Source organism: Colobus angolensis, unplaced genomic scaffold (assembly GCF_000951035.1).
Source record: "Colobus angolensis palliatus isolate OR3802 unplaced genomic scaffold, Cang.pa_1.0 Scaffold12, whole genome shotgun sequence".
Lineage (NCBI taxonomy): Eukaryota > Metazoa > Chordata > Mammalia > Primates > Cercopithecidae > Colobus > Colobus angolensis.
In genome coordinates this window covers 13,425,854-13,442,259 of record NW_012113141.1, presented here as the reverse complement: position 1 = coordinate 13,442,259, position 16,406 = coordinate 13,425,854, and the positions used below count along the sequence as shown (strand labels likewise).

Sequence of the window (16,406 nt, the reverse complement as noted above, 5' to 3'; positions counted from 1 at the left end):
GTTTGGCTACACATCCACATATGCGTGTGCACACACACACACACACACACACCTGCGGCACATCTAATTTTGAGCAATAAACCCTATTAAAACTGGTTGTGAAATGTACACCCAAAGTAACTAAATAAGATGATTTATTGTTTATTATTATTTCCTATAAATCTCCCTAATGTTGGAGGATTTCCATTAAAATGATTATTTCAGATCCAGATTTGGTAGCCCTTGTTTCTGGAGGTCATTAGATAGCAGTATTCATTGTCTACTAAAACTACTCCTAGTCCATGATACCCACATCAGGTTATTTGCATCCAAGAGAATGCTTGGCGTTCTGTGCTCCAGTGCAGAGCAGGGTGGCAGGGCCCTACCATATGCAACAACCTGCAGGGCACAGACACTGATCCTTTGGAACTGATGCTGGTCAGTGGCCTGCATTGTGCCTAACAGTTGTGTGGGTCAGTAGGAGGCAAACTAATGGGCTATCTCAATGTGGTTTCAAGTTAAAAATAAAAGAATCCAGGACACATCTTTGTTTTACCCAACTGGAAATTACAAGCAGGATAGTTCATATTTTTGCTTATATATTGTGTCAAAGGCTGGAAGAGGATCAACAAAAGTCACAAACCATTTAATATGATTTTTGGCAGGTGTTGTCACAAGATCATATAAATTATAGCAGATGACTGTGTTCCCAGCCTGTGAGCTATGAATATAGGTCAGGCATGCAAATTATTAAGCAAAGCCATGCAGATGGATATTGCCTGCACATGCTAGAATAGGACTAACTCGTTCTGGTTTGGCAGAGATTTCTCTTATTTTAGTACTTGTCTTAATCCATTAAGTGTTGCTATAGAAGAATACCTGAGGCTGGGGAATTTATAAAGAAAAGAGGTTTATTTGGCTCACAGTTCTGCAGGCTGGGAAGTTCAAAAAGTATGGTGACAGCATCTGCTCAGATTCTGGTGGGGGCTTTTTGTGCTATGTCATAACATGGTGGAAAAGTTCAATGATGAGTGGACATGTGGGAAGAGACAAAACCCAAGGGGCATCCTGGCTTTACAACAACCCATTCCTTCAGGAACATTGCCACGAGAACTAAATCCATTCTCGTGAGAGAGCTGGAGTTCAACAAATCATTCAAGAGGGATCTGCCCCCATGACCCAAACACCTCCTGCCAGGCACACTTCCAACACTGCCACGTTGGGGATCAAAGTTCAACATAAGTTTTGGTGGGAACAAACTCAAACCATAGTAGTACTGACTGTCCCATGTCCTGTGAAATCCCTTGGTCCCTGGCAAGTCAGCAAGGTTGATCACCCTTGCTGGAGGCCTTCCTCCCAGGTGGTTACCCCTAGCTGTGTATTCACATTTCAGGGTGAAGCACTAAACACTGACTGCAATCTCTGCAGGGAAGCGGGGCTTGTTGACTGATGGAGCTTGCCACAGAGTGTCAGAGCATCAGGTCAGCTCCTCATTGAGGAAACCAGCACACATCAGCCACTGGAGGCCCTTTGCCTGGGATGCTCCTTTTCTCCACAAATGAATCCTCCGGACCCTGGCCTGTAGATTGTAAATTAGGTTGCTCACTTTCTGGGGACTGGGGTCCCATCATTCAATATGTAGATGGTGGCTTAATCCTTATGTTTAAACTTGACCTTACCTCCTTCTCCCAAATCTGTGTGGCTCAGACCTCCCATTCTACAGTTGCTTCAGTTCAATTTATATGACAAATAACTCTCCTTTCTCCCCTGGGTGGAGGGGAGCCCTGGCCGAAGAGGGTAGAGAAAGTGGCCTAGGGTTTCCACTTATGCCCCTGTTTTCCTGTTTACAGTCTCACACTATACCTCACCTCTTGAAGTGTGGATCCTTTCTGAGACTCTGGGGGTGGAGTAGGGAGAATCTTTTTGATTCCTCTTATTTTCTCCCTCTGGGGCATCCAAGTTAGAACATGCACCATTCTGCCAAATTACCACTCCTTTGTATACTCTCTCCAAAATATGTGTCGAAATTCTTGATTACTGTTTTCTCCTCTCTTATCCTTATTGTTCTTGAAGGATTTTACCTGTGCTCTTCCTCTACTGTCATTTTATTAGGATTTGGGGAAGGAGAGGAAATAAACTTGCATTGCAAACCAACCATGTTTCACTGGACATCCATTTCTCTAGCAGTCTCTCTTTTGGTAACACCCATTGGGTGGATGTTGGCACTTCTGGAACTGTCTTCCATGTCTGTTATCTTTTCTTTTCTTTTCTTTTCTACTTTCCATTTATTTATCCCAGTCTGCTGTTTTCAGGGAGGATTCCAATCTTTCAGTTCACTAATTAGCTCTTCAGCTGCATACATTGCACTATATAGCTCATCCACTCAGATGGTTTTATTTGTTTAAACTATGAATATATTTTTAGTTTTTTATTCCCATGATCAGTAATATAAAATGAACACATTGTTCATCTCTAATATCCCTAATTGATTCTTTTCCATCCTTTCTTATTTGAGAATATTCATTATACTTACTTCAAAGCACATTACTGGTTGTCTATTTGTTCTGTTTAATCTTCAGATCTGGAGCCAGACAGCTGAGGTTAATCTGTGGCTTCTCATGTTAAGCTATGTGACTTTGGACGAAGTTACTTAATCACTTTACACTTTAGTGTCACATACAATACTCCCGCTTTATGTTTGCCATAGTGCCTGACACATAAATGCTCAGCAAATATTAGCTATGGTTATTATGTTTCTTCATGGTGGTGCTTCTCAAATGACATTTTTTGACAGTGAACTCATCTTTACCCATGAGATTTTCTGCAAGAAATCTGCTGGCCTAGCTTGCTGTGAGGGAGGGCTGAAAATCACTGGATGAGCCTGTGCTCCACGTTGCTTTCAAGGAGAGTGCAGAATAGGCAGAGGCACCATCAGGTGGATGAGCTGTGCTCTCACAGCTGGTCTTTGGGGTGTGGCTGCTACTTAACTCTTCCTTGGCTTTGCCAGCCTATGGGGCCCTGACCTGCCTTTCATTCCCTTACACAGCTCATACCAGGAGACAGTCACTGCTGTCGTGGTCATCTTGTCTGCTGGGGTGGGGTTGAGGGAGTAATCAGGGTCAATTCATCTAGCTCCTTCCATGGGCGTACTTGTCTAACCCTCTTGTTCCCATCTTGTTGCAAGCATTCACCACCTCTGGGTGTGGAATGCCCTGTTGCTGCTCCCATTATTGTAGTATACACTGTAGTATATACACGCAAGGATACCTACAGTATGTCCTTGGCTGCTGCTCATGGGCTGGGTTGCAGTATCAAATCAGATCCTGTCTGCATCTGGCTTCTCAGAAATGTGTCAGTGCTTCTGATTCTCTGAACATTTTCTGTTATCTTTTTGAGAATACTAATTTTTTTCCTTCCCTGTCATTTCTGGAGGATGGGCCTGGGTGGAGAGACGGCAGCATGTGCTCAGTCCACTATCGTGAAAAGGGAAGTCAGAGAACGCATAGAAAAGATAAGAATTAAGCAGAATCTTGGAGAATGAGTAGGAGCAGCCAAAGTGAAAAGAGGAGAAAATGCCATTGTAGGCTGGGGAGATGGCCTGAGTGAAGGTATGCAGACAGGAGACCACAGGGTAGGGCGAGGGGACACAAGCAATGTGATGTTTCAAGAGAGGCACGACTTGCAAGGGAGAAGCAGGGCATGATAGTCTTATGTATCAGGTTAAGGGGCTTAACTTTATTCTGGAGAGCCTCTGATGGTTTAAGAAAGTGACATAGGCTGGGTGCAGCGGCTCATGCCTATAATCTCAGCACTTTGGGAGGCTGAGGTGGGAGAATCGTTTGAGCCCAGGAGTTCAAGACCAGCCTGGACAAAATACTGAGACTCCATCTCTTAAAAAAAAAAAAAAAAAAAGGAAAGAAAGAAGGTGACAAAGTGTCAGATACCCATCTTGTCCACTGTGGAAGTTAGATTTGAGGGGCGTGAGACTAGAGCCAAGAAGACCAGTTAGAAAGCTCCTGCAGGCCAGGCACAGTGGCTCATGCCTATAATCCCAGCACTTTGGGAGGCTGAGGCGGGCGGATCAGGAGGTCAGGGGATGGAGACCATCCTAGCTAACACGGTGAAACCCCATCTCTACTAAAAAAATACAAAAAATTACCCGGGTGTGGTGGTGGGCGCCTGTAGTCCCAGCTGCTCCGGAGGCTGAGGCAGGAGAATGGCGTGAACCCGGGAGGTGGAGCTTGCAGTGAGCTAAGATCATGCCACTGAATTCCAACCTGGGCACAGAGTGAGACTGTCTAAATAAAAAAAAAAAAGCTCCTGCAGAGGTCCAGACTACAAACTACAAGGGCCTGAAAATTACCACAACAGTATGTAAAGTATGTAAGAGATGGAGACAAGGAGTCAGATTCAACAAATATTCAGAAAGCAAAATCTATAGATGAGGAGGATTTTCTAATAATATTTTCTTCAGATATCATAGAAAGACACTTCAACCTTCTTCCACCGTGACCGTAGGTTTTTTTTCTTTTCTTTCTTTTTTTTTTTTGAGACAGAGTCTTGCTCCGTTGCCCAGGCTGGAGTGCAGTGGCTGGATCTCAGCTCAATGCAAGTTCCGCCTCCCGGGTTCACGCCATTCTCCTGCCTCAGCCTCCCGAGTAGCTGGGACTACAGGCGCCCGCCACCTCGCCCGGCTAGTTTTTTGTATTTTTTAGTAGAGACGGGGTTTCACCGTGTTAGCCAGGATGGTCTCCATCTCCTGACCTAGTGATCCGCCCATCTCAGCCTCCCAAAGTGCTGGGATTATAGGCTTGAGCCACCGCGCCCGGCCGTCTTTTCTTTTTAATTGCATTTTCTGCTTAAGTCGGCCATATGCTTTTTAAAAATTTGCAGAAGTGGCTGGGCTCGGTGTCTCATGCCTGTAATCCCAGTACTTTGGGAGGCCGAGGTGGGCAGATCATGAGGTCAAGAGTTCAAGACCAGCCTGACCAACACAGTGAAACCCCATCTCTACTAAAAATACAAAAATTAGCTGGGCGTAGTGGCGCGTGCCCGTAATCCCAGCCACTTGGGAGGCTGGGGCAGGAGAATCTCTTGAATCTGGGAGGCGGAGGTTGCAGTGAGCCGAGATTGTACCACTGCATTCCAGCCAGGGCAACAGGGCGAGACTCCCTCTCAAAAAAGAAAAAGAAAAAAAAAAATTTGCAGAGGTAAGCTATTATAACTGCAGATAGTGAATCCCATTGGTACTAGCATGTACATTTTTATGACTATAGTTAAAGTGGAAAAATACTCCTATCAAGTTTCATATATGAGCTATAAGATTACTGGGCATTTTGAGTTTTCTGTGCAGTGTCTAATCTTAATACTTCTCAAATTGATAGAAGCATTATCCAGTTTATCATGGACGGTCTTGTTGTAATAGTGGATTGAGTTTTATGTTGTCTTTTAGATGTTAGTATTTCATACCAAGTTATAAAATTTAATCTCAGAAAAGGTCCTAGAGGGTTTCCCTGTGACAAGCATTGACCCTTTTTTGCCAAATCAGAAGAAAGTCAGGGGTGGGGGCACTGTGGGGTCTTGGGCGAGCAGCTATTTACCAAGCAGCATGGAAGAATTCCAGTTTGTAATAATTTATAGGATTTTACTGATGTGTTCTAGATGAATATCCATTTCAAGGGCATATGTATAGCACAAATGATGGCAGAAATAAGCCCAAATATTTCTGCTATTCTCATTAATGTGAACTGGTTAAACTCACAAATTAGAAACAGAAACTCAGATGAACTTTTTAAATCTTGTAAAAAAAAATGTCATTTCCAAGAGATAAACCTAAGTAACAATACAGAAAGAGTAAAAAAGGAGACATAAAATATATACTAGAAAAATGCAATCTCAGGACAACAATATTAATACAAAAAGTAATAAAACTGAATAAGTCATAAAAGGATAAAACAATGTTAATTTGTATGAACCTAATAATTTGCTCTCAAAATTATATGACTGGCTGGGTGAGGTGATACATGCCTGTAGTCCCAGTCACCTAGGAGGCTGAGGCAGGAGGATGGCTTGAGGTCAGGAGTTTGAGGCTGCAGTTATAATCACACCTGTGAATAGCCACTGCACTCCAGCCTGAGAAACATGGGGAGACACTGCCTATTAAACAAAAATAAAAAAACCAAGAAAAAAAAAGTATAAAGCAAAATCAGACTAAATTAGAGGGAGAAATTGACAAACTACAATAAAAGTGGGAAATGTTAAACCCACTCTTTCAGAAATCAATGGATTGAACAGGAGAGGAAAAAAAAAAAAAAAAACCCAGGAGATAAAAGATCTGAATAACCTGATTAGCAAGCTAGATAGATGGAGAGATATAGAGAGAGAAAAAAAAAACACATTAAAAAGTGAAGACACATTCACAAAAATTGGGACAGCCAAAAAAACTCTGTATATGAGGCCACAAATAAGGCATTAACAAATTCTAAAAGAACACATTTCCTCATGTCCAAGCAGTAAAGTTGGAGATCAACGATGAAATGATTGGTTTACTTTTATTTAAAATTTTTTTTTTTTTTGTCGAGAGGCTCTCACTGTGTTGCCCAGGCTGGTCTTAAACTCCTGGTCTCAAGCGATCTTCCCACCTTGGCCTTCCAAAATGCTGGGATTACATGCCTGAGCCACTGGGCCCCTCCCCTAATGATTATTATTATTTTTTTAAAAACTGAAGTTTGAAAACAAAAAAAGAATGGAAAATATACTTCTAAATAGTCCATGAATTAAGCGTACAATACTAACATAAAAAACAAAATATTGGCCAGGCACAGTGGCTGACACCTGTAATCCCAGCACTTTGGGAGGCTGAGGTGGGTGGATCACCTGAGGTCAGGAATTGGAGACCAGGCTGGCCAAAATGGTAAAACCCCATCTCTACTAAAAATATAAAAATTAGCTGGGTGTGGTGGTGCGCACCTGTAATCACAGCTACTCAGCAGGCTGAGGCAGGAAAATCTCTTGAACCCGTGAGGTGGAGGTTGCAGTGAGCCGAGATCGTGTCACTGCAGTCCAGCCTGGACGACAGCGCCAGACTCTGTCTCAACAATAACAACAAAATCCAAATATTTATAACTAAGAGATAATAAAAGCATAGCATGTTAAAACTTGTGATATTCAGCTAAAGCAGACTTTTGAGGGAAATGATAGTCATATATACTTATTAGAAAACAACAAAAGAGGCCGGGCGCGGTGACTCACACCCTTAATCCCAACAATGGCCCTAAAAATAAAAATTTTTTTAAAAAGTAAGCTTATACACCATACTATTCAGAGCTATATAGCAAGTTACCATTTTTTACAAGGCACTCATCTTCCCTTACCTCGTGTGATGTTTCTATGAGCCCTGGGAAACAATGAAGCAGGGGTGATTTTATGGATTTTTATAGGTCACGTTGAAGATTTTATAGGTGAGAAAGCCGAGGCTCGGAGGATGCACGACTTCCAAGTGTCAGAATCAGAACTAGAATAGATCCCACACATTTGAACACCGAGTTTGGTGTCTTTTCCTTCACACCGCGTTCTCTGGGGGTGCCTGGGCAGTGACCCCTGCCATTGGCCTTGAGGATTAGGACCTCAGCTCGGGTCCTCTGCAGAGGCTCCTCAGTCCCTAGTAGCTTGCTGGCACCTAGCTGGGGCTAAACGCAGGTTTGTTGAAAATTATAAAAGGGTAAGCCCAGGGGTAGCTATTCACCATTCTGGGTTAGAAGAGCTCTGACGCAGAAAGGTGTATACATCCAGCAGGAATTCCACCCTACGTGATTTATTATAAACTTGGTATTCTAGGAGTATTCGCTCAGCCACGGAGAAAAATGGGCGATTCAAAGACGCTGGCCTTCGCGGTCGCTGTGGGGCGGCAGAGCCGGCGCAGGCGTCCATGCAGGGGAGCTGGGTCGGCGCCAGGAGACCTTCCCGGATCAATCCCCGGGCCCAGAGGGAGGGACTGGAGACATTACCACTTCAGCAACTTCACACCAGTTTCTTGGGGGATTCACACCCGTGCCCTCAGTCCTGCCATCTCCTACGCCGCAGCGGGCACCGCCACCAGGGTAGTAACCCACTCTGAGAGTCTTTCTGGTGGTGCCTCTGACCCTCTGCTCTTCAGTTCCAGGCGACGTTTTCTCCGAGCCGCTCTGGAGACTTTGGCCTGAATTTCACCCTCACTCGCGGACTCATGTCCAAAAAATGTGGTCCAGCCCCAAAAGAGAGCCGCGCCTGTTGGTGGGGGTCGGGGGTGTTGGAGAGGCCACGGAATATGACTGAGCGCTCAGGGCAGGTTGTGAGGCCGGGGCCAGGATGCCCCAAGGCACTGTTCCTGCCCGGCACCGGCACACCTGCCCAGACAGGGAGAAGGTCAGAGCCTCCCCTCCAGTCCTTCCTGCTTTTATTGTTCCGAGCTACTTTAAAACGCAAATTGGGCCGGACGTAGTGGCTCACGCCTGTAATCCCAGCACTTTGGGAGGCGGAGGCGGGCGGATCATTTGAGCCCAGGAGTTCGAGATCCGTGTGGCCAACATAGTGAAACCCCGTCTCTACTAAAAATATGAAAATTAGCTGGGCGTGGTGGTGGGCATCTGTAGACCCAGCAACTCGGGAGGCCGAGGAAGGAGAATTGCTTGAACCCGGGAGGCGGAAGTTGCAGTCAGCCGTGATCATACCACCGCACTCCAACCTGGGCGACAGAGGGAGACTCCATCTCAAAAAAAAAAAAAAGGAAAATCGCACCAGCAGCTTGTTTGTAACAGTCAAACATAGGCAACAACCTAAATGTCCTTCAATAAGGAGCTAGGTACAGTAAGGAGCTAGGTAGTGAAGAATAGTGAAGTGCACAATGGCGCGCAGTGTGCAGCGGATGGGAAGAACTAGGTCTGTTCAGGAGCGCTTGTATGGAAAGACCCTCCAAGATATAGTGAGTAAAAAAACATGTTGCAGAAAAGTACTGCAATATTGTTTTGTAAACAATATGTTTATGTAAACACACACACACAGTATTGAAGAGAGATATTTGGAAGGACACGCCTAAGAGTGGGCTGGGGGAGTGGAGAGAAGAGTGAATCTCAATTTTTGTTCATTTTTTTGAATTTTTTATTTTTAGTTTTTTAGAGACCGGGTCTCACTATGTTGCCCAGGCTAGTCTGGAAGCCCTGTCTTCAAGCCATCCTCCTGTCTTGGCCTTCCAAAGTGCTGTGAGATTACAGGTGTCAGCCACCACTCATTAAAAAAAAAATTGCATACCTACCATATATGCATATATTACCTGTGTGACCTTTTAAAAATAAGCTTTATTTTTAGAACGTCTTTAGATTTACAGAAAAAGTGTGAATACAGGAAGTTCTCATAAACCCGAGTTTTTCCTATTACTAACATCTTATGTTGGTGTGGCGCTTTTGCCACAATGAATAAACCAAAACTGACGCATTGAAGTCCATATTTTATTCAGTTGTCCTTAGTTTCTACCTACTGTCTGCCCAGGATCCCGTTCAGGATACCATTTTACATGTCATTTTTATATCTCCGTGGGTTCCTCTTGGCTGTGACAGTGTCTTACACTTTCCTTGTTTTTGATGACCTTGCTAGTTTTCAGGAATACTGGTCATGTATATGGCAAGGGCCTCAATTGATTTGTGATGTTTTTCTCATGATTACAGTGGGATTAGGTGTTCTTGGGAGGAAGACCACAAGCGGTGCATGCAATCAGCATGATTTACCCCTGTCGAGGTCACCTTGACGGCTGGGTGGTTGGTCAGGTTTCTCCAGGATAGTCACTGACCGCTCCCTTCCTCACTGTGCGTGACCTTCTCCCCTCCACCACCACTGAGTGTTGATACGAAAGAAATGTGTTTGACCTTTTCAGTATAAAAAGTTTTCTTTACCTTAAAGAGAGACACGAAAGACGCACACGGGGCTGGAGAGGACTTAGGAAATGCCCACCCCTGCAGGAGGGCGAATGCGGCTCTGCGCTGCACCGGGCGCTGCAGGGAGTTAGGGGCGACAGAGAGACGTCCGGAGCCGGAGACGTCCTGAAGCAGCTTTGCAGCCGGAAGGGCGCTGCTGCTCGCGGGCCCGCCTTGCCCAAGCCTCATCTCCGGGCGGGGCCGCGCTCAGGCCTCGCCCCTTCCCTGCCCTTCCCCCGGCGCCTGGGGCAACCGCGCCCGCGGAGTTTTCCGCCCGGCGGGCTCCTCCTCCCGCCCCGCCCTGAAGGCTGCGGCGCCCGCGACTCCCCAGTGCCCCGAGTGCCCCGCGACCGGGAGTGGGACACAGCCCCAGGCAGAAACCCAGGCACTGCGTCCGGGACGCTCGCGGAGAGAGCCACTCCCGCCCACGTCCCATTTCGCCCCTCGCGTCCCGAGTCCCCGTGGCCAGGTGAGTGAGGGTCCCGGGCGGGCCGGGGGCCTGGGAGCAGGCGGCGGCAGTGCACCGCGGCACCGCAGGTGAGGCCCGGGGCTGCCCCGCGCCCAGCCCAGCGCGGCCTTGCTGCTTCCTGGTTGCATTACAGGCGTGGGGGTGGGGGACAGAGGAGGCGTCGGCGGGTCGCGGGCTGGCAGTGTCAGCCTGGCAGCCCACTCGATCAGCCTTGGCGTCGGGGACTGCCCCCTCCTGTGCGGTCGGGGTGCACTCGCCGGCCCCCCCCCCGGGCTCAGGGGTCAGGGTCTCAGTCTGGGCTTTGGTAAGGCCGGGGGCCCTGACCCTGGGCGCAGGAGGCAACGGGTGGCAGGAGGGATGCCGGAGGCCGGGCCCTGCGGCCCCGCAGCCCCGCGGGGTCCTCCGGGGTGCGCGCGCTCTTTCAGGCAAGGCTGGGGGAGAGCAAGCAGAGAAGGCTATCTTCAGGAACTTTCCTCCGAAACTGGGAGCACGCACATTGCTGGGATCTGCTACCATTGCCGTTTATTTGTAAGGAACTCTCCCCAATGTTTGAGAGAATGCGGGAGCCATTCCAGATGTTGTGCCTCCCTTCGCCCCTTCCCCAACTTTGATCCCCAGTTTCAGGAAGGGATTCCTGGACTTGTATCTACCCATGGGTGCAGGCCAGGCCCTTAAGACTTAGAAAGGTAAAACGGTCTGTTGGTTTAAAGGAGACACGCGAAATTTGTCACCTAGAGACTTTGGAGGGGAAAAGTTAAGCCAGCCAGTGCTAGCCCAAGCAGGAAACAGTCGGCCCGGGGCATTTCTGTCTCTGCTCTCCAATCTGTGACCTCTCTGTAGAGACTGGGCGTTTGTGGTGGTTCTCCCATATGTTCTCTGCCTTAGGCATGGAGTGGAGCTGTGAGGCTGAGCCCCTGCCCTGCCCTGCCCACGCAACAGGGACTAAAGGTTTGCAGGGCATGCTCACCCTTCACTGGCTCTCTCATTGCTTTCCTCATTCCTTTTATGCGGCAGTCAACTGTTGGGGATTCCAGGAGGATTAACAGGCCCCCTTTCCTAAAGGCATTCTTTGTGCTGCAAGGTGTTCCCTGACAAGAGAGGCCAGGTGAGATGCCAGGGCAGTTTGTTGCGCTGGCATTGGGTGCCCACTACTTCAGGCTCCTGCATACCTTGCTATCTTGTCTCTGACTATTGCCTGTGCTTTGGTTTCCTCATCTGTAAAATGGGGGTAATACTAATCCCTGCCTCACAGGTTTGTTGTGAGATTCAGTGCATTTATTTAATAACCATACAGCACTCAGGTACGGACCAGTCAGAACAGGTGGTGACTGCTACACCATACTTGTGTGTCCCAGATGGGTGTCACCCAGATTAGCCATAAAGTGTGTGAGGCAGGCCTGGGTCATAAATAATCAGATGTAAGGGTCAATAAATAGTAGCAGTGGAAGGTTCAGCTAAAGTTGAAATGCGCTTCTCCTGAACCATCTTTCTGGCTTAGCTCATGCTAAGCGCATGCTCTCTGTCTTCCTGGGATGCCCTCCCTCCCCATCTGGCCCAGGATTCTCCACCCTCCTGGGAGCCATCCCGGTGCCTACTGCCCAGCAGGAGGGATGGGATATGCTCTGAGCTCACTCAGCCCCTCCAGCACTGACTCAGTTCTCATCTCTTGCCTTGCGTCGTATTTGTGTGACCATGTGGCTTATCTCTGCCCTGTCCTCTGACTCTGGAGGGTGGAGGCTGTTTCTGACTTACCTCTTGGTGGTAGCACTCAGGATGGGCCTTGCCTAATGTAGGTGCTCAGAAAATTAGTTGTCGTTAGTTGAACAACAGAGGCAGCGCAGGGAAGTAGTTTCCCTGTGGTTAAAATATAGGACCTTGAAGGCTGGATTTGGATAGGCAGAGAAATGTGGGGAGGGTGAGATGGAGATGAATTGGGACTAAGAGGTGGGAGTGGAAGCCCCATCCGAAGCCTTGATGCATGATATTATAGAAAGGGCCCACCCTGGGTGGATGTGTCTGGAAGGCCAGAATCGATTAGTGATGCCTAGTTCACGTGGTTGGGGAGGTGATGTGTGACTTGGGATGACAGGAGGGGGAGTTGAGACAGAATAGGTTAGTGTGGGTTCTTCTTGGGAACTGTAGAATAGAGAAAAGAAACTGGTGTGGGCAGGAGATGAATGTGGAACCAAAATGCATGCTGAATGCTGGAACATCAGAGGTTCCAGGACCTTTCTGGTGCACCCCCTCTTTCCTCCTGGATTCACCCCTCTTCTTCCTCTTTTTTTTTTTTTTTTTTTGAGACAGATCTCATTCTGTCGCCCAGGCTGGAGTGCAGTGGTGCAATCTTGGCTCACTGCAACCTCTGCTCCCTAGATTTAAATGATTCTTCTCCCTCGGCCTCCTGAGTAGCTGGGATTACAGGCATGCGCCACCATGCACGGCTAATTTTTGTATTTTTAGTAGAGACGGGGCTTCACCATGTTGGCCAGGCTGGTCTTGAACTCCTGACCTCAGGTGATCTGCCCGCCTTAGCCTTCCAAAGTGCTGGGATTACAGGAGTGAGTCACTGTGCCCCGCCTCCTTCTCTTCTTTGCCACCGTCTTCCCCCGTAAGCCTGAAGCAGTTCCTGGCACTTGGTCCCATGGGGAAGCGTCTGTGCAAGGTTGTGCTTCGCCAGCACTGCCAAGGAAACAGACTTTTCACTTTCTGTGGATTTTTCTCTGCAGCACTCTCTGATCCCATTACCCCCAGAATAGTGGGAATTCTGAGTGATACCTAGATAGGAAAGCTCTTAGGATTAATGAAGAAACTGAGGTTTTCTTGGTGGGAGTTTGTGCTTTTAAAGGGAATTGTTGCAATTCAATGGAACTCTCTAATAACCGCTGAAACTGTTACACATTAGGCTTACTGATCCTATCTCCTATAACCCATGAAATAAAGACCTGATAGTCACATAGTTGTTTGTTATTTGGGAGGATCCTAAAAGTACAGCCTGAACAGTGACCCAGACCACAGCTGGCCTTGCCCATGCTGAAGTGAGGAAGGAATGGGTGGGGGCAACCAAGAAATTGGGGGACAGAGTTCTCTGTACTGGGTATCCTGGGACAAGCCACCCAGCCACACTGAACCCCTCCCCCCCCACAGAACAGTTCTGGATGATAAAATTGATAAAATGCCTGCCTGGAATGGAGAATCAGATGAGAAGATGTTTGCAAAGGGGTTTGAGATCAGTTAGGGGGTGGTGATGACAATGTTGATATCGTGGGTGTGTGACTGCCAGGAGTTGTGAAGCAGCGGGTGGAGCATGCGGTGTTCAAAGCCTGGTTCTGAGATCTCTAGTTTTCCAGGGGCTTAGGCTCCGCCTTAGCAGAAAAGAAGGAAAGGAAATTGAGAGGGAAGTCAGATGCCCCCTGCCCCTCACACCTGGAGGTGGCTGACTTGGAGGACTTGAGATGGGGGGAAATCTGAGTGAGGGCAGAGAGGAGAAATGTGGAGGCTGCCCACAGGGAGGCTGGAGAGCATATGGCACATCCAGCCTGGGGAGTGGCACCGCTGGGGGAAAGGGTGCATGTGTTGGTGGGGAAGGAGTGGTGATAGCAGATGTGAGCTTGCTGTGTCCACTAAAAAGGTCACAGCTATTTTTAGGAAGTAGGTGACAAGGCATGTTCCGGTAGAACGGCTCATTACTGAGAACCCACTGTTGGCCTCACCCTGCGTGGTGTGCTTAAAAGGAGAGACCGCCCCCACTCACCCTAGAGTCATCCCCCTGGTGTCCCTGAGACATGGGACACTGGATGAGGACCAGGTTTGGAGGATGAGGAAGATCATGTATTTGGTTTTGGACATATTGTGTTTGAGGTATCTTTGAGATACCAAATAAGCTGATGGGTCTGGGGCTCAGGAGGAGTCTTGGCTAGACAGACATTTGTCTAGGTTGTGTTTGTGTTTGAAGTCATGGGCACAGCGAGATGGAAGAACTCACCTTGAACAGCTGAGTAAAGGAAGATGAGCCTATAAAGGACCCAGAAAAAGAGCTGCCTGAGAGGGGCCCAGAAAGCCAGCAGAGAGTTGTATCTCAGGAGCCAGGGTGAGCCTGCTTCGTGGGATGGAGTGGTCAGCTTGGCATCGCGGCTGTGGTGAGTGACATGGAGAAGATGCAGCTGCCTTCGCTGCTTTGGTGTGACGATGGGAGCAGAAGCGAGGTTGGAATGAATGGGTGAGGAGTAGCAGGACATGAGGATCTGATGATAGTAAGTTTAGACAGGCTCTGAAATGGTGGCTTTGAAGGCGAGGAGGACGTGTTTAACCCTGTTGCCTCGATTTACCCTCCTGCCCCCTTTCCAATCCCAGAAGGGAACATGTGGATGGCCTGCCACTGACATCCCTCCCCATGGCGCTCCGTGCTCAGGCAGACCTAGGTGCCTGCAAGGGTTTGCTCCTTTCACAAAATGGATTCATTTTCATGAATGAATGAATGAGTGAATGAAGCATGTTGCCCAGGCTGGTCTCAAAGCCCTGGCCTCAAGCAATCGCCCCACCCCGCCTCAGCCTCCCAAAGTGCTGGGATTACAGGAGTGAGCCACTGCACCTGGCTGGTATTAAATTTTCTTTGTGGCCAACTGCATGATAAATATTAACATGTTTCATGGGCGTGAAAGGAGAAAATAGGTACTCTGCGGGACACTGACTTTAGATAGATCTCTTAACTTCAGTTGCCCTTATATCCCTGCTTGCCTGGCTGTCAAATTCTGAGAGGTATAACAAAAACTCTCACTGTAGTTTTTTAAAGTCCAGCTCTATTTATATTTGTGAGAGTTCTAGCCTTTTAAATTTGGCTTTCATGTTTCATGTATACAGGCTTATCAAGCTGATCTTCCTACCTTGTGTCATTTGCTGGTTATTTAATGCCTTTGGTCTTTGGCCTTAAATTCCATATTGCCTGTGTTTTAGGAGAATACATGGCCAAGGATCTGGAAGAATCTCTTTTCTTTACAGTCTTAAAATTAATAAATAAGTGCATTTTATAAGATAATAAATGAAAGGCTCAGAAATTTTAACGCAGGCATCAGAGGACATTCAAGTCATGCCCCTTTAGTTTCTGTTCAGGCTCACACAGAGCAGTTAGTAATCAGGTCTCACAGATGATCATGAGCTCCCTGTCCTTGGCTGTCCCGACGGTCCCCATGATAGCCAGATTTTTAGGAGGGGTGGATAAAGTGAGATTTGCTTGCAAACTCTTGGGACGTTGCCTGGGAGCCTCTTCTCTTACTTTGCAATTCTTGCCCGCTTCCTGTAGGTCCAAGGAGCGGACTGCTCTGCCTCTCATTTACGCATTTCCTTCCTCATTGGAGGCAGCGAGATGAGCTTTTGACAGAGTAGCCAGTACAAACACTTCCCTGGGCCAGAGGTCAGAAAGACGTGGGCCCCAAGTTGTAAGCTCGTCTCTGTGCTTGTGTTTTAAGCCACATAAACTTTCTCAGCGGGCTGGACTAGCCCACGCCTTGTTGTACCCTGAGATCCTAGTGAGTAGTTCTCCAAGTCCTGTGTTTACAGATAAAGGCAAATGCCAGAGAGAAATGGTTGGAAAAACCCCTTGGCCTGCTAAGGCAGGATTATTGAAAAGTCTTCCATGTATGTACTTTTGAATTTTACATATTTTTTCATTTTTATTTATTTTGAGACCAGACTAATTTTTGTATTTTTGGTAGAGATGGGGTTTTGCCATGTTGCCCAGGCTGGTCTCAAACTCCTGGGCTCAAGTAATCTGCCCACCTCAGCTTCCCAAAGTGCTGGGATTACAGACATGAGCCACTGCACCTGGCCAACCACTGTGCCCAGCCTATTTTTAATATTAATATTTCCACCTCTGTTTTTTCTTTGCATTTATTTGGTATGTCTTTGCCCAACCATTAGTTTTAAATATTTCTTTCTCACTTAAAAAAGTTTATCTTGGCCGGGCACAGTGGCTCACTCCTGTAATCCCAGGACTTTGGGAGGCCAAGGCGGGCAGAACA

At 47.5% G+C, this 16,406-nt stretch overlaps 1 protein-coding gene across 5 annotated transcripts in view; it reads left to right on the top strand.

Annotated features, from left to right (window-relative positions):
• The first annotated feature begins 10,047 nt into the window (after window positions 1-10,047).
• Window positions 10,048-16,406, top strand: part of ANXA11 (annexin A11) — a 47,976-nt gene continuing 41,617 nt past the window's right edge. For 2 of the 5 annotated variants that reach the window (XM_011929164.1, XM_011929156.1), the window contains exon 1: window positions 10,151-10,392. The gene's annotated coding sequence lies outside the window, so the exon portion shown is untranslated. Of the gene's footprint in view, window positions 10,106-10,144; window positions 10,393-16,406 lie in introns of those variants that run through there. The other 3 variants (XM_011929147.1, XM_011929137.1, XM_011929127.1) reach the window with 3 other exon arrangements.